Here is a 26,718-nt window from a genome sequence, read left to right as displayed (position 1 = left end):
AAGTATGGCCAACTAATCTTTGACAAAGCAGGAAAGAATATCCAATGGAAAAAAAGACAGTCTCTTTAACAAATGGTACTGGGAGAACTGGACAGCAACATGCAGAAGAATGAAACTAGACCACTTCCTTACATCATTCACAAAAATAAACTCAAAATGGATAAAGGACCTGAATGTGAGACAGGAAACCATCAAAACCCTAGAGGAGAAAGCAAGAAAAAACCTCTCTGACCTCAGCCACAGCAATTTCTTACTTGACACATCCCCAAAGGCAAGGGAATTAAAAGCAAAAATGATCTATTGGGACCTCATGAAGATAAAAAGCTTCTGCACTGCAAAGGAAACAATCAACAAAACTAAAAGGCAACCAACGGAATGGGAAAAGATATTTGCAAATGACATATCAGACAAAGGGCTAGTACCCAAAATCTATAAAGAGCTCACCAAACTCCACACCCGAAAAACAAATAACCCAGTGAAGAAATGGGCAGAAAACATGAATAGACACTTCTCTAAAGAAGACATCCGGATGGCCAACAGGCACATGAAAAGATGCTCAATGTCACTCCTCATCAGGGAAATACAAATCAAAACCACACTCAGATATCACCTCACGCCAGTCAGAGTGGCCAAAATGAACAAATCGGGAGACTATAGATGCTGGCGAGGATGTGGAGAAACGGGAACCCTCTTGCACTGTTGGTGGGAATGCAAACTGGTGCAGCCACTCTGGAAAACAGTGTGGAGGTTCCTCAAAAAATTAAAAATAGATCTACCCTATGACCCAGCAATAGCATTGTTAGGAATTTACCCATGGGATACAGGAGTGCTTATGCATAAGGGCGCCTGTACCCCAATGTTTATAGCAGCACTTCAACAATAGGCAAATTATGGAAAGAGCCTAAATGTCCATCAACTGATGAATGGAAAAAGAAACTGTGGTTTATATACACAATGGAGTACTACGTGGCAATGAGAAAGAATGAAATATGGCCCTTTGTAGCAACGTGGATGGAACTGGAGAGTGTGATGCTAAGTGAAATAAGTCACACAGAGAAAGACAGATACCATATGTTTTCACTCTTATGTGGATCCTGAGAAACTTAACAGAAGACCGTGGTGGAGTGGAAGGGGGGAAAAAAAAGTTAGAGAGGGAGGGAGCCAAACCATAAGAGACTCTTAAAAACTGAGAATAAACTGAGGGTTGATAGGGGGTGGGAGGGCAGGGAGGGTGGGTGATGGGCATTGAGGAGGGCACCTGCTGGGGATGAGCACTGGATGTTCTATGGAAACCAATTTGACAATAAATTTTAAAAAACAAAAATAAAAATAAAAAATAAAAATAAATAAAAAATAAAAACCTGAATATAGAACTTTAAGATGCAGCTATGATAGTACTTAGAAGGAAATATATAAACTGAATGCATTAGAAAATAATCACTTTTAATTTTGTTGATTTTCTCCCATTCTGTCGGTTGACTTTTAGTTGTTTTTTTTTTCAATGTTTATTTATTTTGAGAGAGAGAGAGAGAGAGCAATGGAGGGGCAGAGAGTGAGGGAGACAGGCTCCACACTGTCAGTGCATAGCCCAACATGGGGCTCATCACGGGGCTCGAACCCACAAACTATGAGATCATAACCCAAGCTGTAGTTGGATGCTCAACTGACTGAGCCACCCAAGTGCCCTACCTTTTAGTTTTGTTGATTGTCTCTTTTGCTGTGCAAAACTTTTTATCTTGATTAAGTTCCAATAGTTCATTTCTGCTTTTACTTCCCTTGCCTCTGGAGACATGTCTGGTAAGAAGTTGCTGGGGCCAAGTTCAAAGAGGTTGCTGCCTGTTTTCTCCTGAAGTATTTTGAGCGTTTCCTGTCTTATATTCAGGTTTTTCATCCATTTTGAATCTATTTGTGTGTGGTATAAGAAAGTGGTCCAGTTTCATTCTTCTGCATGTTTCTGTCCAGTTTTCCCAACACTATTTGCTGAAGAGGCTGTCTTTTTTCCACTGGATATTCTTTCCTGTTTGGTTGAAGATTAGTTGGCCATGAATTTGTGGGTCCATTTCTGGGTCTCTATTTTATTCCACTGCTCTATGTTTCTGTTTTTGTGCCAGTACCATACTGTCTTGATGATTACAACTTTGTAATACAGCTTGAAGTCCAGAATTGTGATGCCTGCAGCTTTGTTTTTCTTTTCAACATTACTTTGGCTATTCAGGGTCTTTTCTGGTTCCAAACTAAATTTAGAATTATTTGTTCTAGTTCTGTGTAGAATGCTGGCGTTATTTTTCTAGGGATTGCATTGAATTTGTGTATCACTTTGGAGGGTTAGTATCCAAACTCTATGAAGAACTGATGAAACTCAACACCCAAAAAACAAATAATCCAGTGAAGAAATGGGCAAAAGACATGAATAGACACTTCTCCAAAGAAGATATGCAGATGGCCAACAGACACATGAAAAGATACTCAATATCACTCATTGAATGTGTATATCACTTTGGAGGTTAGTTTCCAAAATCTATGAAGAACTTATGAAACTCAACACCCAAAAAACAAATCAAAACTACAATGAGATACCACCTCACACCTGTCAAAATGACTAAAATTAACAACTCAGGAAATAACAGATGTTGGCGAGGATGTGGGGAAAGGGAAACCCTTTTGCCTGTTGGTAGAAATGCAAACTAGTGCATCCACTCTGGAAAACAGTATGGATGTTCCCCAGAAAGTTAAAAATAGCACTACCCTATGAACCAGCAACTGCACTACTAGGTATTTATCCAAAGGATACAAAAATGCAGATTTGAAGGGGCACATGTGCCCCAATGTTTATAGCAATGCTATCACCAATAGCCAAATTATGAAAAGAGCCCAAATGTCCATCAACTGATGAATGGATAAAGAAGATACAGTATATAATATATGCACAATGGAATATTACTTGGCAATCAAAAAGAATGAAATCTTGCTATTTGCAACAATGTGGATGGAACTAGAATGTATTATGCTAAGTGAAATAAGTCAGTCAGAGAAAGACAAATATATGATTTCACTCATATGTGGAATTTAAGAAACAAAACAGATGAACATAAGGGATGGGAAGGAAAAATAAAATAAGATAAAAACATGAATGGAGGCAAGCCATAAGACTCCTAAATATAGAGAAACTGAGGGTTGATGGGGGGGAGATGGGTGGGAGATGGGCTAGATGGGTGATGAGTATTAAGAAGGGCACTTGCTGGAATGAGCACTAGCTGTTTTATGTAAGTGATGAATCATTAAATTCTACCCCTGAAACAAATACTACACTATATGTTAAATAACTTGAATCTAAATTTTTTAAAAAAGGGAAAGAATGAATGGAAATTCATAAGCTAGATATTTATCTCTTTAGACAAAGAGAAGAAAAATAAAATTAAAGAAAGCAGAAGGAAAGAAATAATAAAGATAGAGGGCAGCTAATGAAGAAGAACCAACAAAACTAAAAGTTTCTTTTTTAAAAGACTAACAAAATTGATAAAATTTAGGGCACCTGGGTGGCTCAGTTGGTTAAGTGTCTGACTCCAGCTCAGGTCAAGTTTCTGACTTCAGCTCAGGTCATGATCTCACAGTCTGTGGGTTCTAGCCCCATGTTGGGCTCTGTGCTGGCAGCTCAGAGCCTGAATCCTGCTTTGGATTCTGTGTCTCCCTCTCTCTCTGCCCCTCCACTGATTGTGCTCTCTCTCTCTCTCTCTCTCTCTCAAAACATAAAATAAACATTTAAAAATTGATAAAATTATTATGAAATTAATCAGGAAAAGGAAGAAAGAACAAATAACAAATATCAGAAGTAAAAAAGAGAACAGCACTACTGACTCTGCACATGTAAACAAATAATAAGAGCATATTATTGACATCTTTTGCCAGTAAGTTTTGAAAATTTAAATGAAGTAGAAAAAAAATCATAGAAAAACATATCAAACTGGCATCAAAAGCAATAGAAAACTCTAAAGTCCTATAACTGTTAAAGAAATTAAGTCAGTAATTTTTAAAAAAAAGCCTGCCCACAAAGAAAATTCCAGGACTAGATGACTTTACTCTTAAGTTCTCCCAAACATACAAAGAATAAATAATTCCCATTTTACATAAACTCTTCCAAAGAATAGAAAAATAAGAAATATTGTCCAATTCATTTAATGTGGCTAGCATAATTTTGATACCAAAACCTGACAATGACAATATAAGAAAGATTATTACAAAAAAAAAAAAAAAAAAGATGTGTCAATACTGGTTTAATAATTGTAATAACTGTATCATGCTGATGCAAGATTTTAATAATAGGTAAAATTGTGGATGGTGGCAAGGGTGAATGGAAACTCTACTTTCTGTTCAATTACTCTGAAAACCAAAGTTTATTATTTAAAAATTTTTAACTGTGAGAAAAAAAAGAAAAGAAAAATACATTACAGACCAAACTCACTTATGACCAGAGAGATGCAAAAATTCTAATAGAATATCCATAAATCTAATCTAGCAACATGTAAAAATAATAATAGATTATGGTTAAGGTGTATTTATCCTAGAAATTCATGGCTGGTTTAATATTCAAAAATTAAGTAATGTAATTCACCACATTAACAAATTAGAGAAAAATAGTATGATCATCTCAATAGATGCAGATCAAAGCACTTAATAAAATTTAACACTCACTTATGATTTAACCAAATAAAACTCTTAGCAAACAAGGAACAGGAGGAAATATTTTTAATCTGATAAAGGATATTTACAAAACATACAGCAAATATCACACTTAATTTAAATGCTAAAATTTTTCCTTTGGAAATCAGGAACAGGACAAGGAAGACTGCTATCGCTGTTTCTTTTTGTTGTTTTTTTGTTTTTGTTCTTGTTTTTGTTTTTTGTTTTGTTTTGTGAAAGAGAGAAAGAGAAGGGGAGGAGCAGAGGAAGACAGAGAATCCTAAGCAGCCTTCAGCTCCACACCCAGTGCAGAGCCTGACTCCGGGCCTCAATCTCACAACCATGAGATCATGACCTAAGCCAAAATCAAGAGTCAGACACTTAACCAACTAAGCCACCTAGGTACCCAGCTATCACTGTTTCTAATCAACATTGTAGGGGAGGACCCATTCAGGAAGAAATTTAAAAAATTAAAAATAAGAAACTAAAGTAGAGAAAAAAAACTATCATTATTTACAGATGATAATGATTTTATAAAAACCCAAATAAACTGTTATAATTTAGACCAAGAAGGTTTAGTAAAGTCACTGAATATTAATTCAATGTCCAAAAACTCTATTTCTTCTCTATACCAGCAACAAATGGAAAACCTAAGTTTACAAAAGACATCATTTACAATAGCATTAAACATTACCAATTACTTAGGAATAAATCTAATGAAAGATTTCTAAGACCTTTATAAAGAAAATCTTAGAGGGGTGCCTGGGTGGCTCAGTCGGTTAAGCATCTGCCTTCTGCTCAGATCATGATCTTGTAGTTTGTGAGTTCAAGTCCCATATCGAGCTCTCTGCTGTCAGCGCAAAGCCTGCTTTGGATCCTCTGTCCCTTCTCTCTCTGCCCTCCCTTGCTTATGTGCTCTCTCTCTAAAAAATAAATAAACATTCCCAAAAAACATCATAAAACTTTGTTCAGAACACTTAACACAACTTAAGTAATGGAGAAGAATACTATATTCAACTATTGGAACACTCAATAGTAAAACTATGTAACTTCTTCCCCAAATTTATTTGTAGATTCATGCAATCTTATCAAAATCACAAGCTTTTATGGTACTTGACAAACTACTTCTAAAATTTATATTGATGCAAAAGGCCAAAAGCAATCAAGGCGCTTGTATTAGTTTCCTGGAGATGCCCTATGTAACAAAGTACCACACACTGGGTGACTTAAAATAACAAATTTATTGTCTCATATTTCAGGTAGCGAAAATTCTAAAATCCAGGTGTTACCGGATTCCTTTGAAACCTGTACAGAGAATCCTTCTTTGTGTCTTCCTATCTTCCAGCGGTTTCCTGAAAATCTTCAGCTTTTCTTGATTTGCAGCTGCATAACTCCAATCTCTGCCTTCATGGTCACATAGCCTTCTCCCTGTGCCTCTGTCTTTATATGGCCAGCATATTATAAGAATACCCATTATATTAGAATAAGGGCTCACCTGGGGCGCCTAGGTAGCTCAGTAGGTTGAGCATCAGACTCTTGATTTCAGCTGAGGTCATGATCTCACAGTTCATGAGACTGAGCCCCACATCATTCTCTCTCCCTCTCTCTCTCTGCCTCTCACCACTCCCTTGCATGAGCATGAGTGCAAACACTTTGTTTCTCTCCCTCTCAAAAAAAAAAAAAAAGATGAATAAATATTAAAAAAAAAAAAGAATGAGGGCTCACCCTACTCCAATATGACCACATCTTAATGAATTACTACTGTAATCACCCTATTTCCAAAAAAAAAAAAAAGTCATATTCTGAAGTTTTAGAGATGTCAGTATATCTTTTGGGGGAAGGACACAATTCAGCTCATAACAGCACTTTTGAAGAGAAAACATCCAGAAGAAAATTTGTTGTACTGGACAACAAGACATATTACAAAGCTATAGTAATCAGAACATTATGGTATTGGCACAGGGACAGAAAAGTAGATGAAAAATAGAGCAGGAGATCTGAGAAACACCATAGAAATAGGTTTGTGTGACACCTGGCTTGTGACAGAGATGGCACTGCAGAGCAGTGAGGATGGAATGAACTTTCCAAAAGATGATACTGGGACAATGAAAAAAATGAAACTGGACTCTTATATCATGCACAAAACTGAAATCCAGCAAATTTTAGAAAATACAGGATTATTTCTTCTTGACTTTGGACAAGGGAAGGATTTTTTTTTTTTTTTTGAGAGACAGAGAGTGCAAGCAGGGGAGAGAGAAAAAAAGGGAGAGAGATTCCCAAGCAGGCTCCATGCTCAGTGGAGTCCAACATAGGACTCAATCCCACAACCTGGGATCATGACCTGAGCTAAAATCAAGAGTATAATGCTCAACTGACTGAGTTACCCAGGCACTCCAGGAAGGATTTTCTAAACAAGCACAAAAAGTACTCATATTAGAAAAAATGACTGATGAATTAAAATTAAGAACTGCTTATAAACAACAATATAGAGTGTAAAGAACTCTCAGAATAGGAAAAGATATTTGGAATGCATATAACTAATAAGGAATTATTATCCAGAATATAAGTAACTGCTACAAATAACAAGGAAAAAGTACACAGGAACAAAAATAGGGAAAAGATTTGAATATCCAATATCCAGTTGCTAAACTGTGCTCAGGTCATCATCCAGGGTTGTGGGAGAGTACCCTGTGTCAGGCTCCATGCTGAGTGTGGAGCCTACTTAAGATTCTCTCTCTCCTTCTCCCTCTCCCTCTGCCCCTCCCTCACGTTCTCTCACTCTCTCTCTTGAAAATCAATAGATAGATTAATTAATTAAAACATTTTTAATGAAGAAAAAGATGCTAAGATCAAATTGATCAAATCTTTGAGGAAACACTAAAGTTATAGAAGAAAGATGAGACAAATAATTGCTGGCAGAAAGGTGGGGAAAACAGAAAACATAATGTAAAGAAGCCAAAGGAGGAAAGATTTTCAGTATTTTTCCAGCAGTGGTTTGGAGGACTGAGAGAAAGTGATTGTGCTCAGTGATGGAAAAATTTTTAGTCACCTTAAACAGAGTGGCTTCAGCAGATTGTTGAAGGCAGAAGTCAGGCTACAAACAGTTTTGGAATTTCTGTATCACCCTAATGCAGAGAAAGTGAATACGGTCCTTTCAAGACTTTTGGTAGTAAAAGGGAAATAACATGAGTAGTAAATCAAAAGAAAAGGGCCTTTTTCCAGATAAAGAAGAGTACCATGATTTCAGACAAATAGACTACAATGAGGAAATATTAAAGATGCAAGATGGTGTTCAGAGTAGAGGGAACAATGTTCTGAGAGACAGAAGAACACAAGTGCAGGAGCTAGTCTTTGAAAGGAGGAAGAACACACCCTGTTTGAGGCAGAAGGATCTTCGATAGCAAAGTGTACAATATTAAAAACTCAGAGACCAAAACATTAATAAAAGAAAACTCTGTGCACTGTTGATGGAAATGTAAATTGGTGCAGCCACTATGGAAAACAGTGTAGAGATTCCTCAAAAAATTAAAAATGGAACTATGTGGTCCAGCAATTCTACTTCTGGGTATTTATCCAAAGAAAATGGAAAAACTAACTCAAAAAGATACACACACCTTCATGTTCATTGCAGCATTATTTTCAAAAGCCAAGACATGGGAACAACATAAGTATTTATTAACAGATGAATGGATAAAGAAAATACAGAAGGGCACCTGGGTGGTTTAGTCAGTTGAGCCTCACAGTTCGTGAGTCCAAGCCCCACATTGGGTTCACTGCTCTCAGTGCAGAGCCCACTTTGGATCCTCTGTCCCCCTTTCTCTCTGCCCCTCCCTTGCTCATAGTCTCTCTAAAAAAATTAAAACATTAAAAGAAAAAAATAAAAGAAAATATGATATAGATATGTAGATAGATCTAGATAGATAGAAGGATAAATATATATAGAGAGAGAATGACATATTATTCAGCCATAAAAAATAAAATCTTGCCATTTGTGACAACATGGATAGACCTTAAGGGCATTACTCTAAGTGAAATAAGTCACCTATTAAGTCATAGAAAGACAAATACAGATGTTCTCACTTATATGTAGAACCTTAAAAAAAAAAAAAAAAAAAGAAAAAGAAAAAAGCAACCCAGCTCATGGATACAGAAAACAGATTGCTTGTTACCAGAGGCAAGGAAGAGGTGGGAAAGGGGAAATGGCAGTCAGAGAAATGAGTGAAGGAAGTCAAAAGGTACAAACTTCCAGTTATAAAATAAATCAGTAATGAGAAATGTAATGTACAGCATCATGACTACGGTTAATAATACTATATTGCATAATTGAAAGTTGCTAAAAGAGTAGATCTTTTTAAAAAAAGAAAGTATTTTTACTTTTAATGTTATAATGGAGTCTTATAATGGAGTCCAATCATTAATAGAATTGATTCCCCAAACAAAGAATACAGCAGGTATTGAAGGGAAAAAAATGCAAGGTTACCAAGGTAACAGGAATTCTGTTGATGGCGGGCAAAAGCAGTCATTTCCTCATATGGTTACCATATGGGCAAGGATCACCACCTACTACATATAGATGGCAGAAGTTGGAGATGAATTATTTTTTTCATCAGGGACTTCTCAGTAAAGACTCAGAACATCTTCATTACTTAGGGGCTTGTGTTAAACAAAGTGTTGTTGCCTTGGTTCTGTTTTTACTGTGGTTCATGATGTGCTATTTTTGTTGTTCTCAGAATTACAGTCATCTGCAGTCAATGAGTGTGATAAAGTGTAGACCTTGAGGAAAATGCAAAATGTTTGAGTTGGACAGTGTAGGAAACATGAGAGGGAGTCAGTTGTAGACTGCATTCCAAATATTCCAAAATATCAAAGAGGGTGAAAACAGGAAACTCATCTAATCCACCGTCATCATTACATCTGGGAGTGGGGGTGGGGGGGTGGGGTGGGAATGAGGCCTAGAGAAATGGCTTAAAGAAAAGCAAAGTTTGGAACACAGGACCATCAACCCATAGTCCAGTGTTCTTCATGCCTTACCATATTGCCATGTAAAATCAAAGTTTTTTTGAGCCCAATTCCTTCTTTTTTGAGTTATGTTAATGTGCACATAGGAATGGAATCCTAGCATTAACAGTAAAATTATCAGTTCCCATACTTTCAGATGCATGGTAGGTGTCTTTGATTATCCTTATTCTGGTCTTTGCCAAACTCTCTGGTCTAGGAGAGACCAGAGAATATCTAAGCACACGATATTTCTTTTTTAAATTCCAAAAATAAATTGTAAGTACTATAGGGATAAATTTAGAATAAAAAGTTATCCAATAGTGTAGGATTTTGTATAAAACTGGTATTTAAAAAAAATTTCCAATAGCTTCCTAATTTCTAAATTTAATCAAGAGCTCACTTAGAGTGAGATAAATTAACCCGAGGAACTATTAAAATAAATGTACTTATTTAATCACAAAATGTATTAAAATATTGAAAATTTCTAAATCTCTTACTAATTAATATCAAATCATATTATTAAGCTGTCCTGGAAATTACAAAAAGTTTAAGTACAGCTTGAGGACAAAAATAAAAGGGTAGGGAAACACTTCATTAATCTTATTAATCTTACATTTTAATCATCCCAAAGATTAGTAAAATGTTGATGTGTATAAAATAGCCAAATGAAGCTAATCAATTTATGTAAAAATGAGAAAGCCATGGAAAATGTCTTTCTATAAAACTGTGGTACTACTTTTTAAATGATCAGTTTCTGTTTTTAATTATCTTCTAATTTGCAGAATAGCAATCTGACTATATACCCAGGAAAAATCATAATTAGATAAGGCTCATTTTCTTAAAGTTATCCATGTTAGATCTGAATGTGAAGAGTTGTCACAAACAATCTCAAGGCAGCTGTTTCCAATTATGCTTATTTTGACAACTGAAAATGAGTAAACAAACCAAAAATAGTTTAATATTTTGACCAATGCAGCTCCTTAATACTAAACAAAATTATGCTTTATATTGGTATAAAATTTAAAAAGCACATTTTAGTGCTTAAACAGGAAGGAATTATTTTCTTAAGTTCTGCAAAAGTTAATTATTATACAAATTCAGGTAGATGATATACAAAGCATATTTTCATAAACAAAAGATTTCCAAAGAAATCATGCCTCATCAGTAAACGAGATACTCAAATCCACTCAACACAAGCAATTATAAAAGGTTTCCACCATATGTGATTTTTGAGGGATGAGTCAAGTATAATGTCAATATCAATAATAATATAAATATGACTTGGATCTCCTAAATATTCTCCATCCTGCAAAAGTAGATTCGTACCTACCTTCATTCTTTAAAAAACAAAAAAGCACTTTTATAGGAATTTTAACTGTTTGGAAGGAATATTTTTTCATATATGGAAACAAAGTATAAATAATACCGATGAGGCAGAAAAGGAAAAAGAGAAGAAATGTGAACAAGAGTTGTCAAGCATACAAAAGTCCTAGAATAATACAGTGAAAACAGTATAGGAATCTGGGTTGTCCTCATCTAGACTGCTATGAAATATTGGGGACACCATTTAATCTTTGTATTTTTTGGCCAAACATCTTTTTTTTAATGCTTATTTATTTTAGAGAGATTGAGAGAGAGAGAGAGAGAACGAGCAGGGGAAGGGCAGAGAGAGAGGGAGATAGAGTCCAAAGCAGGCTCCAGGCTCTGAGCTCTCAGCACACAGCCTGACACAGGGCTCAAACCCATGACTGTGAGATTATGACCTGAGCCAAAATCAGACACTTAACCTACTGAGCCACCCAGGCACCCCTGGCCAAATATCTTTAGAATAAGGACCCATTCTTCCTTCATTACAAATCTGCATTTTTCTTTGAAGCTTGCATTAAGACCCTTTTATGGAAGTAATAGGGACTTTTCTCAATAGAAAACAAGTAAAGATTCCAAGGCAGCTTTGACCTTATGCATAAAATCCTGTAAAACACTAGAAGGTCTGCCCGCTCCCAGATACCTATCCAATTATCCTGACATCATCTGAAATTTCCACTAATTTGTTATATAAGTAGAGTTTATTTGGGGATAAGGAATTAATTCTAAAACATTCCTATTGTAAAAGTGTAAAACGTTATATTGATGCTAATATTTTTCCAACCGTCTACCTTCCTGTACGTGTCTAGGAACAGGTGTGTATAAGGGAAGTAGACACAATTATTTCAGGTCAATGAATCCCATCCTTCCTCTGGATGGTAACAACGAAGAAAAGATCCAGAGCATGAGATATTGTCTAAAAGCAGGTTTGTGAGGGCTCTGAGGGTGAGGTCCTTAAACACAGCCATATGGGAACAGCCATGTTGTACCAGACACTTGGGGGCAGTAGGAAAACCAAAGAACATTTTCCTATTTCACCATTTGATCTCCTAAATACCTTCTGTTGCCAGAAGTATTCACAGTATAATAGCATGTTGAATGTACCAGAAGAAAGCAACAAGGTACAGTACTGTTAAGATTTATGTGTTTCCACATTTGGTAAAATGGGCTGTTTCTTCATATATCTGTGCCTTGTTTTCTACCTTTGAGTTTGAGTTCTGCTTATCCCAAACTCCTTATCTGCAGGCCAGGCATAAAACACAAGACCAGTCAGGACCATTCTACCTTAACATTAAACAATTAAGGCTAGAGAGCAGGAAGGAGAAGCAGGGAATAGCCATCCTTATATATTTCGAAAACTAAATACCATGACTTTCCATATTGGAAATGTCAAGCCATCCCATGGACTAACATTAGGATCAAAACCAGATGATTATCCTGTTTTTCCTAAGAAAAAATTACACCCTACTTCATTTAAAAACCAGAATCTAATTTTTATCTTGGAAAAAAAAAAAACAGCTCTTTAAAGTAAATATTTCCCCAAAAGAAAATCAGCTAATTTACTTGGGTGGAGGAGAGGAGAGGGGAGAGATAGAAGAAGAAAGAGAAATGAATTGAGGTTTGTGTGAGGCATAAGTAATTTGAACTCCGGACATGAACATGGATCTTTACGATTAGTAATTGTTCTGCTATTCCGGGGGAGAGCAGAGACGAAGCTAGGGTTGAAAACAATTCAGGATTGACCAGAGATGAAAGCACTAATTCCAGTGCGGGTGGGGGATAGGATTCAAAATGCTGGAAAGCTTTGTTTTCCTCACCCTGTGTCTTGGAACCGCCAGATCAGAAGTTGGCAACTCTATATTAAACATCATAACAGCTGGGATGAGGAAACTCTTCACAGAAGGGCCACCCCAAAAGTCAGGAATGAAAAAATGCTAGAGGAATAAACACAACAAAATCCCTAAGGAAAATATATCTGGCCACTGGGTGGGTATTAGCCTTGTGTCATACTTGGTATGCACTGGAATTTTCTTCCTTTAAAATAAAGACTACTTTCCTTTCAGAAAGTTGCCTGATTTTTAGGTATTCACCCATCTTTCACAAAGAACTTCAATTCTAAGTATACAGTGCTCATAAGGCTTTATTTTTAGGGGAAATATGAGCACAATCCCTTAATCTAGAGTTTGAAAACATTACTTATAAGAGCCATTGGACAAGAAAAAAGAGGAAATGTTGAACAATTTCTCCTTTTGGAAGAAACAGGTTGATTTTCTACAATGTCATTTACCCTGAAGGGCATATAAGACTATAGTCAAGTCCTAGGATGCCTCTTAGTAGAAGTACAATAATTACCCTACCTTCATTCTGTATCTTTTCTATGTTTCAGTCTACTTCAACTCCTTCCCCTGTTGCCTCAGCATCCAAAACTCTGTCATGGTTCCCCCAAAATGATAGTTTTTTTTTACCACAAAAAAGCTATTTCACACAAGAGAAGTTATGCACTAAACTTGGCCCTAAATGTTCATACCTTTGCTTTCACTTTATTAACTGACTCTCTTCCCATCCTCTCATGACCTCTTATGCCCATCATCTGGTGTGAAAACACAGCATTTAAAAACTACAAGGTGAGAACGTATCCCATGAGCAGGCAGTCAGAAGACTCTGGAAAATAATGTTGAAACACAATCAAAGTCAAGGGCAGAAAGAGTATCCAAAGAGACAACAAAAGATTCAGTTCCTTAACAGAGCTTTTTAACATTAAAGAGAAATCCAGAAAAACAAAGCTTTCATAATATAACTTGTGCCCTCCCCCTCACTGAACAATGAATTTTCTAAGTATACATCAGAGAAAATACTAGAACGTATTGACTTTGGGTAGCAACATGGGTAGATATATTTTCTTCTCTAGACTAAGGAAGGAATAGATTTCAAGTGTAATACATGAGATTTGTGTTAGACTTTTTTTTCTAACTAACTTTAGGGGAATAAGTTACTGGAATACAGCCCCAGAAGACCTCCTCTGGAAACTTTCAGAATAAGTTAGTTATTGGACAGAGGTTCCTGGAAAAACTAGGTGAGAGCTTCTTTAAGCCAGGGACAGGCTAGATAGAGTAATGTATGTGAACACTGGCTTGGCAGTCAAGTGTATTCTGGGTGTGAATTCTGCTTCTACCAGGTATCATATTGGTGATCTCAGGCAAGTTACTTAGCCTTTAAAAGCCCCAGTTTCTGAGCTATAAAAGTGAAGGTAATACCACTTCAATTCACTACAACTTCAACAGGGTTGCTATAAGAATCAAATGAAGTAAGTAAGTACTGGCACATGGAATACAAATAGTGATAATAATAGTAATAATAGGGGCTCCTGGGTGGCTCAACTGATGAAGCGTCCAACTCTTGATTTCAGTTCAGGTCATGATCTCACGGTTGCAGGATTGAGCTAAGATTCTCTTTCCCTCTCTCTCTATTCCTGTTCCCATGAATACTACTACAGCTCCTCCTCTCTCTCTCTCTCTCTCTCTCTCTCTCTCTCTCCTTTTCAAAATAATAATAATAATAGTAATAATAGCTAAAGTGTATCTAGTGATTACCAAGTGCCAAGCACTATTACCCACTATGCAACTTATTACTGCTACTACCATACATATTTATCAATATATCCCCAGTACCTAGCACAATGCCTAGCATAATTGGCATTCAGTAGCTATTTCTTGTATTGAATTAAATTTCTCAGCATTATTTAGACTCAGGCAAGAAGTGAACAGTCCAGTCAACCAAATGAATTATCTCTCAAAAAGCATGACTGTTACTTTTTTTCATTGAATTTACTTGTTTTCTTTTTTAATTTTAGTAAACTGAATGGAAATTTGGGTAGCTTATACCCTAATATTCATGAATGGCAGCAGAAGATAAAACTACAGACTAATTTTGCTTGTAAACACAGGCATAAATATCCTCAATCATGAGTGGCCTTGAATATATGACATGTAGCATTTTGTCATTTTATTGAGAAGCAGATTTGAACCACACACAAGAGAAGACCAATATATGAGGACCAGTCATAAAGATATGCTTGGTGTGTGCACTGGAGGAGGGCCCACTGAGAAGGCAGCTTTGCCCTTCTCTAGATCATTATCTTTGTAGTAACTCATAAAGTTGTGGAGGAAAAGGCTTCTTTGTGGAATAATAGGCCCCCACAACCAGCCTATAGTAGTATTCATGAATTTGGGAATTCTAAAAGGAATTGGGACAAATTCCTAGTAGATGTGAAGGATATATCATAAAGAATGTGGTAACTGTGAGAATTATAATCAGATCATGTAAAAGCTACCCAGTTGGAAGACCAAATAAATTCTCAGAAATTCAGCAATAAATGCTGGTGCAAGGGGCACCTGGGTGGCTCAGTCGGTTAAGCACGCAACTTCGGCTCAGGTCATGATTTCACAGTTCAAGAGTTCAAGCCCTGTGTCAGGCTCTGTGCTGACAGCTCAGAGCCTGAAGCCTGCTTTGGATTCTGTGTCTCCCTCTCTCTCTGCCCCTCCCCCACGCATGCTCTGTGTCCTCTCTCACTCTCTCAAAAATAAACAAACATAAAAAAATGCTGATGCAAACTTACAAAATTCAGTTAATCTTTACCTTATTTTTCTAAGTATGATATGTTCATGATTTCCTGTTTAATTATCTTAAGATACTTTTTAAAAAAGCTTTTAGAACATTTTCACATTTTCTAAAATATTACAAGCAATCAAATGTCAAGCCTACCATAATAAAATGTACATGCAGAAAATATGAAATTGCTTTGCATTGTAACATTAACTTAACCACATTACAGAGTAAATATTATGTTCTTTTAACATCATAAGAGTAAACTAATGGCTCAGAAACAACATGTGTGATCTGACTAAATTAGTGTTACTATGGAAACTTGATATTTTCAATTTCCCAACCCTTAAGGTCGATTTCAACACTGCAGTATGCTGTGTTTTCCATTTTGCTGCTATAGTTCAGTACAATAGAAAAGCATGCTGCAAATCAAAGTTATTAAGGACTCTAAAACTGGGAAATAAAAGTAGGAAAAACTATATTCTTCTTTCAAAAAGTTCAGTCATATGTCATCTATGGTTCATTCCATAACCCAAGTCCTCATCTGGCTTGTCTTTATTTTTCCCAACAGTTCGCTGGCAGATTCACAAACTCAAAATAAATAGTATTTTTCCACTATCTAATTCTGAATTTGGCAGGGAAACTCAATGATGAATCTATTCCTACCTCAAAAAATGTTTTCTTTTATACATTTCACTCACTCATACTCACTCAAGGCTGTAGACTAGAGAAATAACAACTTTATTGTGTGTGTGTGTTGGGGTTGGGAGGGAGGTTCTAGAATCTGTTTCTTAGGAGTAAGTCAAAATACAAATCCAATCCTAATAATCTGAAGTTTCGAATAGGAATAATCCATTTTTCCATCACTTCCCTTCTTGGATTCCTTCCAGACCATCTGAAGAGAAATCTCACAGGCTTTATCACTATGAAGAGGATATTCCTTAATGTCCTGAATTAGTAAAGACCCCTCACAATGGCAGGTGACACTGTGTGCTCACAGCCTCACTTACCCCCAGCTTGATTCTTTAAAATACAAATGCTTCACAGTCTACACAAACTTTTAACCAGCTAACTGCATTGGGCTTACAGTAGTAATAAACAGTAATATTTAGGGGTGCCTGGCTGGCTCAGTTGGTGGGGCATGCAGCTCTTCATCTTGGGGTTATGAGTTCAAGCCCCACATTAGGTATAGAGATTATTCAAAAATAAAATCTTTAAAAAACAAAACAGTAATTTTTTTATTTACTTCACCATGCACAAATAAAGGGTTATTTTTATCTAAAAAGCTTTCCCTACTAATTTTTTTCTTACTTTTTCAAGTTAAACTTAGTCCCAATCACTCTCTACCTACCAATTCTACCTTTCTATTATAAAACAGTCTTAAAAGCTCATTCATTCTAATTTGGAATCAATGCCAGGGAAGTGACACAACGTGAACCACCCTGTTTGTTTCATGTAGGTGCCTAGAAACAACTTACAGTTTCTATTTGGAAAGAGACAAACCTGGGTTATACATGGATTTTTACTGTGGAAGCTGTTAACATTTCTTTTGCAAGCATCACCTTCAGTTTATGTGAGGAAACTTATCCCCAGGGCATTATTTTAAGGAGTTTGTGAATTTATACTGCATAATGCCTCCAAATTAATTTTACCAAAGCAATTTTGACCATTTCACTACCCTACTCAAAAATGCTCAATGATCCTCTTTCTTTCTACATTGCCTACAGGCTAAAGTTCTAAAAGGCTCTCAACAATCTGGCAGCAATTAGTTCCTGGGACCTCACTTCCTATCCTCCCTACACAGACTCTCTCTTCTAACCAGGGCAAGGAGCTTAAAATTCCTGTCCAGTGGATTATGATGTGTGCTGTGGACCAGGGAAAGCTATGTATTGTATTCTAGCCTCTCTTTTTCCAATGAAAGTTTTATTGAAGTTATCCTGTTCTTTCTCCACAATTCCATATTGGTTGTGTTACAAGTGGACCCCTTAGATAATAACTGTGAAGAATGGTATCCATACCTGATAGAGATAGACCACCCCCAGAGAAGCTGGACTTGGAGCTTGAATTGAACTTTGGATTGTCTCCCTTTAGATAGAGGCTGTAAATGCATGTTAACAGTGTATGGGTAGGGAGGAAGATATGTATGGATGCTGAGAATAGCCAGAGGCAGACTGTAGAGGACGCTGTGGATGCCTCCCAAACATATCACCCACTCCTTTCGTGGAGCAACCATGCTGTTTGGCAGCAAAACACATCTCCCACTACAGGTGGACCTTAATCTGTCTAAGCCAATCATTGTCATCCTGTATTCCTTGAAACTAACATTGGCTCATAACCCAAACCTAAGTCACTCAGTAGCTGTTATTCACCTGGCCACTGTAATTGGCTTAAGGATGGTACAATCAGAGCAAATCTGAGAAGTTTTGTTCAGTGGCTAAAAGAGGCAAGTCTCTTCTCCTGGATATGAACGAGGAATCATATAAGCCAGATGTAGTAATCAGACTTTAAGGTGGCCCCCAATGATTCTAGCCTCCTGATATTCACATTTTTGAATAATACCCCTTTCACAGTGTCCCTGAATTGGTCTGTATGACCAATAGAGTGGGGAAGAAATGATGGTATGTCATTTCAGAGATTACATTATAACATACAGGGTTCTCTCTCCTCCTTTTCCCTCTCCTTACCCCTTTCTCTCTCTCATCACTTGCTCTCTGGAAAGCCAACTGCTATAACATGAGAAACCCATACACAGGCCCATCTAATAAGGAACTGAAGCCTCCAGCCAACAGCCAAATGAGTGAGTTTGGAAGTAGATTCTCCAGCCCCAGTGAAGCCTCAGATGACCGACCACAGCCTGGCTGACATCTTAACTCCTGCCTTGTGAGAGACTCTGAGATAGAGCCACTCAGCTAAGCCATGCCTAGATACCTGTTGCACAGAAATTGTGACATAAGAAACGTTGACTGCTTAATTCATAAATTTTGAAGTGATCGTTATGCAGCAATAGTTAACTTATACACTTGAGGAATCATCTTGCAACCAACAAGAACACCAAGCTGATAATAAAGAGAAGGCTATGAGAACAGTGGAGAAATGGAGCTACAGCCCTAATTAATGCACCCTACAGCCCCCTTTACCTCTACTTCTCTTTAGCTACATAAGCCAATAAATAAATGTCCTTTATTTTTTTAAGCCAATTTGCATTAGGTTTCCAATATTTGCAAAGAAAAGTTGGCTAATGAAGAATTTGTTTGAGGGGACTCAATACCTTCCAGTGCGACCTCCAAACCACCCTGATCTCTGCCCATTTCCTCATACAGCAGCCCTTTGTCTCTGCCCACTTACTCTTACCCATTCTTCACGGCATTGCTCAAGTCTCACCTTTTCTGATCTGATGACCACTGCAAGAAGGTATCCAGGTCATCTCAATTCAGAGAGTACTTTTGCTGTCACTTCTGTTCGTTTAGCACTTGTCATACACTCTCTTATCTTTGATGAGTACATGTTTATCTAGATCGTAACCTCCTTGAAAGTAGGAACCGTTTTTATGTGCTTTTAATTGCCATAATTCTCATGATAGTAGACACTTGTTAAATACTGTTTGATTGACTCTATCAGTCAGGATTTCTTATGCAAAAGTGAACTACCTGACTTGGAATCAAAGATCTTCATTCTGGCAGGTCAGATGCCAAGATACCTGCTGTAGGAAAAGGAATAATCAGAAGAAAGGAGGGGGTTGTCTTTTTACTGGTCCATATTTTCTCAATTCCATTCCTTTTGGGCATACAATAATGAAGGATTTTAAAGATTCTACTTGATTCCTGACAATATCATCTCATAAAACTTTCTGTGTATTTGAAAAGGATACATAGCTCTCCAGGTAAGCCATGACTATTACATATATTTTTGTAGCAAATGTAATAGCCATTCTAAACAGCCTGAATTCAGAGTACAACTTCCAACCACTAACAACATTCTGGGACAGCTCCTACAGTTTTGAAACGACTATGTTAAAGAAATCCAGCCCAATTTAAAACTTTACTTGCAGCCCCTTCCTTCCTGTAGGCCAGGCCATTTGTGACTAGGGCCTGAAACGGGAAAGGGGACTGGTTTCCCCTTCACTTTTCCATCCTTCCTTCTCGAGTGGTGGGCTTGAGGGTTGGAGCTGCTAGTAGAAGCAGAGATGGAAAGGGACAAGTGTCTCTTTCAGTGCTGCATTAGGGCTTTCTCTTGGCTGATGCTGCTTATTGGCCTCTGGGTGGCAGACATCCTGACACTGGCTCTTCCATCGGGTACATGTGAGGGTTCTTTAGAGACTACTGAGGGGTGTCCGCAGGACAAAGTCTTCACCTTGATCTAATACTCCCCAGTTGCTATGGCCTCTTATGGAGGGTACTGGCAAGTCAGCTCAAGTCCAGCTACTTTTCATGGAGGCTTCTTGACTTCTGGGAGGCTCACATATCACTGCCATGTCACAAGGTAGGCACAGGCTGCTCTGCTAGCTCACTTCTCTCTGCCCTATTGTCTCATTTCGATTCTCTGTTCCTTCACTGATACAACCACTAGGATCAATCATATGGTTTGATGACAAAGAAATAAGATATCATTACCTTCTGGGACACCTAGGTGACTCAGTCGGCTAAGCATCCGACTCTTGATTTCGGTTCAGGTCATAATCTCACAGTTCACGGGATCGTGCCCTGTGTCGGGCTCTATGCTAACAGCGCAGAGCCTTTTTGGGATTCTCTCTCTCCTTCTCTCTGTTCCTCCCCTGCTCTCTCTCTTTCTCTCTCTCTCAAAATGAACTTTTTTAAAAAAGATATCATTATCTTCTTTTAATCCCAATTTCTGCAGATGGTCCTCAGAGCACCCTCAAAGGGGAAGCCGCAGTGCTTTCCAGTAGGCCAAAATTCATGACTCTAACAACATGTCCACCTCCCCTTATCTAGTCAAAAAGTAGATAGGGTTTGAGGAGTGGTTCAGACTCAGATGATGATGGGCAGGGCACAGGGAGGAGTTTCCTGGAGGGAGAGAGAGTCATTTGTCTGACTCATTAAATCCTACAGGTAATATCTGGTCTCAATATTCAGAATATGGTGTACTTTGTCCTTAACTTTGCTCCTAGTTGCCAACTGCCCACTCAATACTCTGAAATACATGGCAAAGAAAGGAAACTTGGTCTGTTGGGGAAAACTGGGTTCTTGCCTCAGCTTGTGAGCATGAGCTACCACAATGCTATTATGGTAGTCTTAATTCTCCATATTTTCTCACTTGCAAAATGAGAATACTATTTACTTGATTGATCAGTTTCATATACAACACAAGCTAAAAAGAGAATCACATTAATTTCATTCAATATTTATCTTGTGTCTATAGAAGAGCATTCAGTGAAAAAATATTTTCAGTTTCTGAGCACTGATTTATAATTTCAGCTTGTAATGTATTATGTATAAGGTGTTAGGACTCTTGTGAGAATTCAGTGTGATCATGCATGAGGATGGCTTTGCACAGAGGCAAGTACTCAATGAATATTACCCATCATTATTATCATCATCTCTGTGACCTTACACAAGTCATTTAAGCTCTCTGAGTCTTCATTTCCTCATTTTTAATTGAGGATAGTAACAGAGTTGTGACGAGTCTATGAAACCATACTATCTGGAAGCAATTGTAAATTTCTTTGTAAATATCAGATATTATTTATGAAACAAGGACATTAGACCTTTAAAGGATTTTCCTCTTCTAAAATGCTATGCATTTACTATTTGGTACTATGAAGAAGGAGAAAAAAAAATCACCTTTCAATACGGTGTGTTGGAGTCATTAATAAATAAAAGCAGCAAACACAGCCTCATTCTATCCATGAACTCACAATTTCCACAGAGTGTAAGAGACTGTTCTCTTCTATCATACTTTCAATTTTTATCTGTTCTCTGAAATATTTTACCTCCTCAATGTGTACATTTCAAGCACCTTCACATAACCTAAAATGGAAAGGAAATTGCTTAAGAGGCAGTGGTAAACTACCAAAGAATCAGCCAATAAAATTTAGTCATGGGGTGACCTATTCCAGTTCCTAACATGTAACATACTGGTGGGAAATTTTCTTTCTTCCATCCTGCCTTCAAATATGAACACTGATGCTGTCACAGAGATGTTAACTCCATTTTGGAATTTCCAAATCTTATCATATTCCTTGACTGTTGAATAACGTATAAAGTATATTCAAAAACTAAAGTTTCTTTTTAATCTATTTAAGTTACATGCATTGACTAGTCTGTCAGAAATATCTTGACTGCATCAGCCAACTGAAATTTGAAAGAAATGTAAATCTAAGTTTCTGTTTTCACAACTCACCATAATTATTTTATTGCAATCTTCAAGTATGAAATTGAAACAAACTCTGCTATGTCTGTCTTTAAGGAATAAAATAGTAGTTAATGTATTTTGGCTATTTAAGACATTCAGACTCACAATTATTTCTAAACATTAAGCTTTGAAATAGGAGATTTTCTTGGCAACAGAGTCAATTTCAAGTTTGAAAATGGAGCCTCTATGCACAATTGCAAGTGGCTCTATCAAGAAAAATATCTTTTGAATGGTCTGGACATATTTATATAGCTCTTTATAATTTGAAAAGTGTCTTTACACACACTGTTTTATTTTATGTATGAGTTTCCTTGAGAGAGAAATAGAGAAGAAAAAAGAAAATGTGGTTTAGTGAAGGTCAGTGACTTACTCAAGGTCACAGGAACTGGTAAAGCAGAAAGGAATACATTGGTCTCTTGATTCCTGGCCTACAGATCCCTCTCACCATAACAGTCTGCTTTAGAAATCCATGGAGTGCTCTGAAATTCTAAAAGACCATCTTACCTATCACCCTGCCATGTACAAGTTAAAATCATGCCACTTAAACCCAGACATTCAAGATCATGCCCAGGATGGAGAAATGCTTACAACACATTTCATTTACTCATTAAGTCATTTGAAAACCATTTGTTGAGGATGCACTATGTGTCCAGCTTTGTGGTGGCACGTGGAATGCAGTTGTAAGTAAACCAGACATGGTTCCTACTGTCCTGGAGCTTACAGTTTAGTCATGGAGATAAATACTGCTCACATACTCACCCAGTAAATACTGTATATCACTAAGAACCAGAAGTAAGTCCAGAAAGAGTACAGCATGCTTTAAAAATGTCTAAAAAGAAACCTGGCCTCATCTGAAACATCAGGGGTGGCTGGGATAGGATGAAGGGGTGGGAAAATAAGGAGCATCCTAGGCCATGGAAGGACATGCCAGGCCAGGAGGATCACATCTGTGGAAACCCCAAGGCAAGAAGGAAAATTGAACATACTTTATGATAGCAATTTTATTGAAGCAAAGGTAGGAAAGTCTAGCAGGAAATATACCAAATCATTTATGATGTTTTCTTTTGGAGAGGAATTGGCAATGTTCGTTTTCTTATTTATGCTTTATTGAAATGTTCCAAATTTTCTAAAATGAAAAATATGAGTTTTGTGATCTTGGGGGCAAGTCAGCCTAAAGAAATGGGAAAGAGCTGACTAGAAAATCTAGCCCAAAAGGTTCCCATGTGAGAAGAAGGGAAAACAAGACTCTCCCAGTCACTCCAGGCCAGAAATTCAGGAGCTGAAGTGTGAAGCTGAAAAGTAAACAGTACGAGAACATAATTAGTGCTTTGGTGATTTAAAAGGTCCCTAAATACTCAAAATGTATAAGCTGTGAATGAAAAGGAACAAATGTGTACTGAGCCCTCTTATGTGCCAAGAACTATCCTACTCTCTTTATGGCATTTCCTGGGAACAGTAGTATACAGATAACGCTGCTTTATTTCTACAATTTGCCCACTGACTGTGTTCCTTTCTCTCACACTAAACCCTATAAGATGTGAATTATAATCCCATTTTACAAATAAAAATGAAAGTGAGATTTAAAGAGAGGTTAAGTAATTTGCTCAAAGCTGAACATCTATTAGGTAGGAGGGCTGAAATTAAAAGAAAAGTTCTGATTCCAAAGGAGCTCTTAGGACTCCTGTCACCTGTATAAATGTGATGGAGATTGTTTACATTAAGATTTTCCCATTAAGAATTGGGAAAAAAGTATGATTATGGTTGTTTTGCTGCTAGCCAAAAGGGACAGTATTGTGCTGGTAGGACGGTAGGGGGACCTGTGCTGTGGAGAGCACAGTATTTCTAAACATTTACATTGTGCCAATGGTCTGTTCTAATCACATTAGAAATCTTGTCTAATTTAGTTCTCATAACAAGCATATGACATAGGTACTATTATCATCCCTAATATGCACATAAGGAAATTGAGTTCTAGACAGGTAAACCAATAACAGCTTGCCCAAGATCACACAGAGCTGTCACAGCAGGCAAGATGGATCCAGAATCTGTAGGCCTAACCATCACATTACACTTCCTTCCTAAATTCTTAACGGATTCTCTTGGTTCCTTCTACATGTGAGTGATCTATTTCCAAAACTTCCTTCCATGGGCTGGTACCTCTGCTTAGACTGGTGAAAAACAAGCTTCTCTGGAAGCTTGAAGCAGGCAGAAAATCACTTGGATACTACCTTTTACCTAAAAGTTTTGAGACCTGGCCTAGAGAAAGTCTGCTCCTAATTCTTGGAATGAAAAATAAACAATAATCCTGAGGCTCCTATTGCCCAAAAGCAGCTTGCCTTGCAAAAACAAAGTGTCTAGCTTAGTGGTTCTCAAACTGTAGCATACATCAGAATCACTCAGAGAACTTGTTAAAATGCAGATTGCTGGGCACCACCCCCAGAAGTTCTGACTCAGTAGGTCTGGAGTAAGGCCCAAGAATTTGCCCTCTAACAAGCTCCCAGGTGATGCTGATGTTGCTGGTGGAGAGACTTTGAGAACACCTGACACAGTCTCAAGGAAGGCAAGACCATTCTGGGAAAGAAGCAAGACTCACGGGAGTGTCAGCACCTTGCACGTAGGCCCTGAAACTGAGTTCCTCCCATCCTGGCCCCACCTCTCCTTTAATGACCTAATTCCAGAGTAAGTGAATGAGGTGAAGAAGAAACTATGGCTCTCAAACCTGCAATGAACCCAGACTGGAAGTGTTTGCTGAAAAAAACAAACAAAATAAAACAAAAAATGGACGTTCACTTGTTTTGTTTTGCTTTGTGTTCTATAGTGGTTTTGTTTGGTTTTTGTTTGGTTTTTGGTTTTTGGTTTCTGGTAAGGGATTCTGATTGATATGTCATTTAGGTAATTGTCCTTAACCTGGAAGTAAAAGCAAGACCTACCCAAGCTTTAAAATGTTAGTTACATTAATCCTCAAATCTCTAAGTTCACCTACAAATGTACAAAATAAAAATTCCATTTTACTTTTTGAGTTACAAAGGAAGTCCCAAAACCCAAAATGGTGACTTAAGTGACAACCGAGCGCCCTCTGGTGGGAACTGAATTCTCCATGGTCCAAAGGCTGCAGGAGTGTTTCCCATGCTAAACAGCAATAAATGAGATTTCCATTACTTTTTGAACTCTTTGAAGTCAGTGAATGTATTGTGTATTGAGGACAAATATAAGAAAAAAGACTGACTTGAGGAGAGATATTCTGGAACTGTTATGAAAACAGAAGGAAGCTAAATTTTAGATGAGATTGATCTAAATCAAATCTGTTACTCCTCAGATTTTTACCCACTAGTTTTAGCTCCATTGATGATTCTTGCAAGAATCAATTACTATGATGATGACAGAAAATATTTTTATTCGCATTAGAGACTCCAAAGCACCTAAATAGCACGTTAATACACATAACTAGGATTCTGGAAAACTCTTAAAATTATCTCAAGTTATAAATGTATTCTACTGGGGGCACCTGGGTGGCTCAGTCTGTTGAGTGTCCGACTTCGGCTCAGGTCATGATCTCACAGTTCATGAGTTCCAGCCCCGCACAGGGCTCTGTGCTGACTACTTGGAGCCCGGAGCCCGCTTCGGATTCTGTGCCTCCCTCTCTCTCTATGCCCCTCCCGCCCTCACGCTCTGACTCTCTCAGAAAGAGAGAATAAATAAATAAATAAATAAATAAATAAATTCATTCATTCTACTGGTCTCACTTGAAAATGCCTATGACTTTCACTGAAGTCATCAGCCTTGTTTCCATTTACTTGACATTATATAAAACAATCTTTTGGGGCACCTGGGTGGCGCAGTCGGTTAAGCGTCCGACTTCAGTCAGGTCACGATCTCGCGGTCCGTGAGTTCGAGCCCCGCGTCAGGCTCTGGGCTGATGGCTCAGAGCCAGGAGCCTGTTTCCGATTCTGTGTCTCCCTCTCTCTCTGCCCCTCCCCCGTTCATGCTCTGTCTCTCTCTGTCCCAAAAATGAATAAACGTTGAAAAAAAAATTTTGTAAAAATAAAAACAATCTTTTGTATTTTGTAAAGTATCCTGACCCACTGCATGGATCTCTCTGAATTCACAGCACAGAGCTATAGGTTCAGAGCCAGGTCTAAGGGATTCAGGTCAGGACATCTTTAAGATATTAAGTCGAAGAGGTAATCTCTAGAGTTTGCATGGTTGCTAGTAACCACCAGCTGGATTATTATAACATGACATCAATGTTTTCCTACCAACCCTTCAGTCCATCAGAAGAGCTGATGAAAATTTTGAACAAATTGTATTTTTGAACATAGTAACTGAATAAGAATTCTATTCTGCATTTCCTTCTTTTTAGAATTCTAATAATAGCAGCTAGCATTTATTCAATGTAAACTATGTGTTATTCACAAGCTTACTGGATGTCTTCCTATTTCCATGTTCCAGATCAGGAAACTCAGACTTAAAGTGCTTAGAACTCTCACCCAAGTGCACACAGCTAATAAAGAACAGAGCAGAGATTTAAAGCCAAGAATTTCTAACTATAGTCAACCAGTATAAGGAGGCATACTACCTCCTCCTTTTTTTTAAATCTTTTTGCCAATAATAAAGAAAAAGACAAGTGGGGACACACTTTGAAGTGTATTCTCTTTGAAGGTGCCCCATTATCTTTATAAATCTGTTCCTCTTAGACTCCTTTATTTC

General features: G+C 37.5%; 1 long non-coding RNA gene across 5 annotated transcripts in view; it reads right to left on the bottom strand.

The window, feature by feature from the left end:
- Window positions 1–5,899: 5,899 nt before the first annotated feature.
- LOC123580803 overlaps window positions 5,900–26,718 on the bottom strand; it is a 36,103-nt gene continuing 15,284 nt past the window's right edge. For 3 of the 5 annotated variants that reach the window (XR_006703459.1, XR_006703463.1, XR_006703462.1), the window contains one exon: window positions 22,995–23,303. This is a non-coding gene — a long non-coding RNA (uncharacterized LOC123580803). Of the gene's footprint in view, window positions 6,345–13,567; window positions 13,702–22,994; window positions 23,304–26,718 lie in introns of those variants that run through there. The other 2 variants (XR_006703460.1, XR_006703461.1) reach the window with 2 other exon arrangements.

The sequence above is a fragment of the Leopardus geoffroyi genome, chromosome A3, assembly GCF_018350155.1.
Source record: "Leopardus geoffroyi isolate Oge1 chromosome A3, O.geoffroyi_Oge1_pat1.0, whole genome shotgun sequence".
Lineage (NCBI taxonomy): Eukaryota > Metazoa > Chordata > Mammalia > Carnivora > Felidae > Leopardus > Leopardus geoffroyi.
This window is presented reverse-complemented; position numbering and strand designations above follow the sequence as displayed.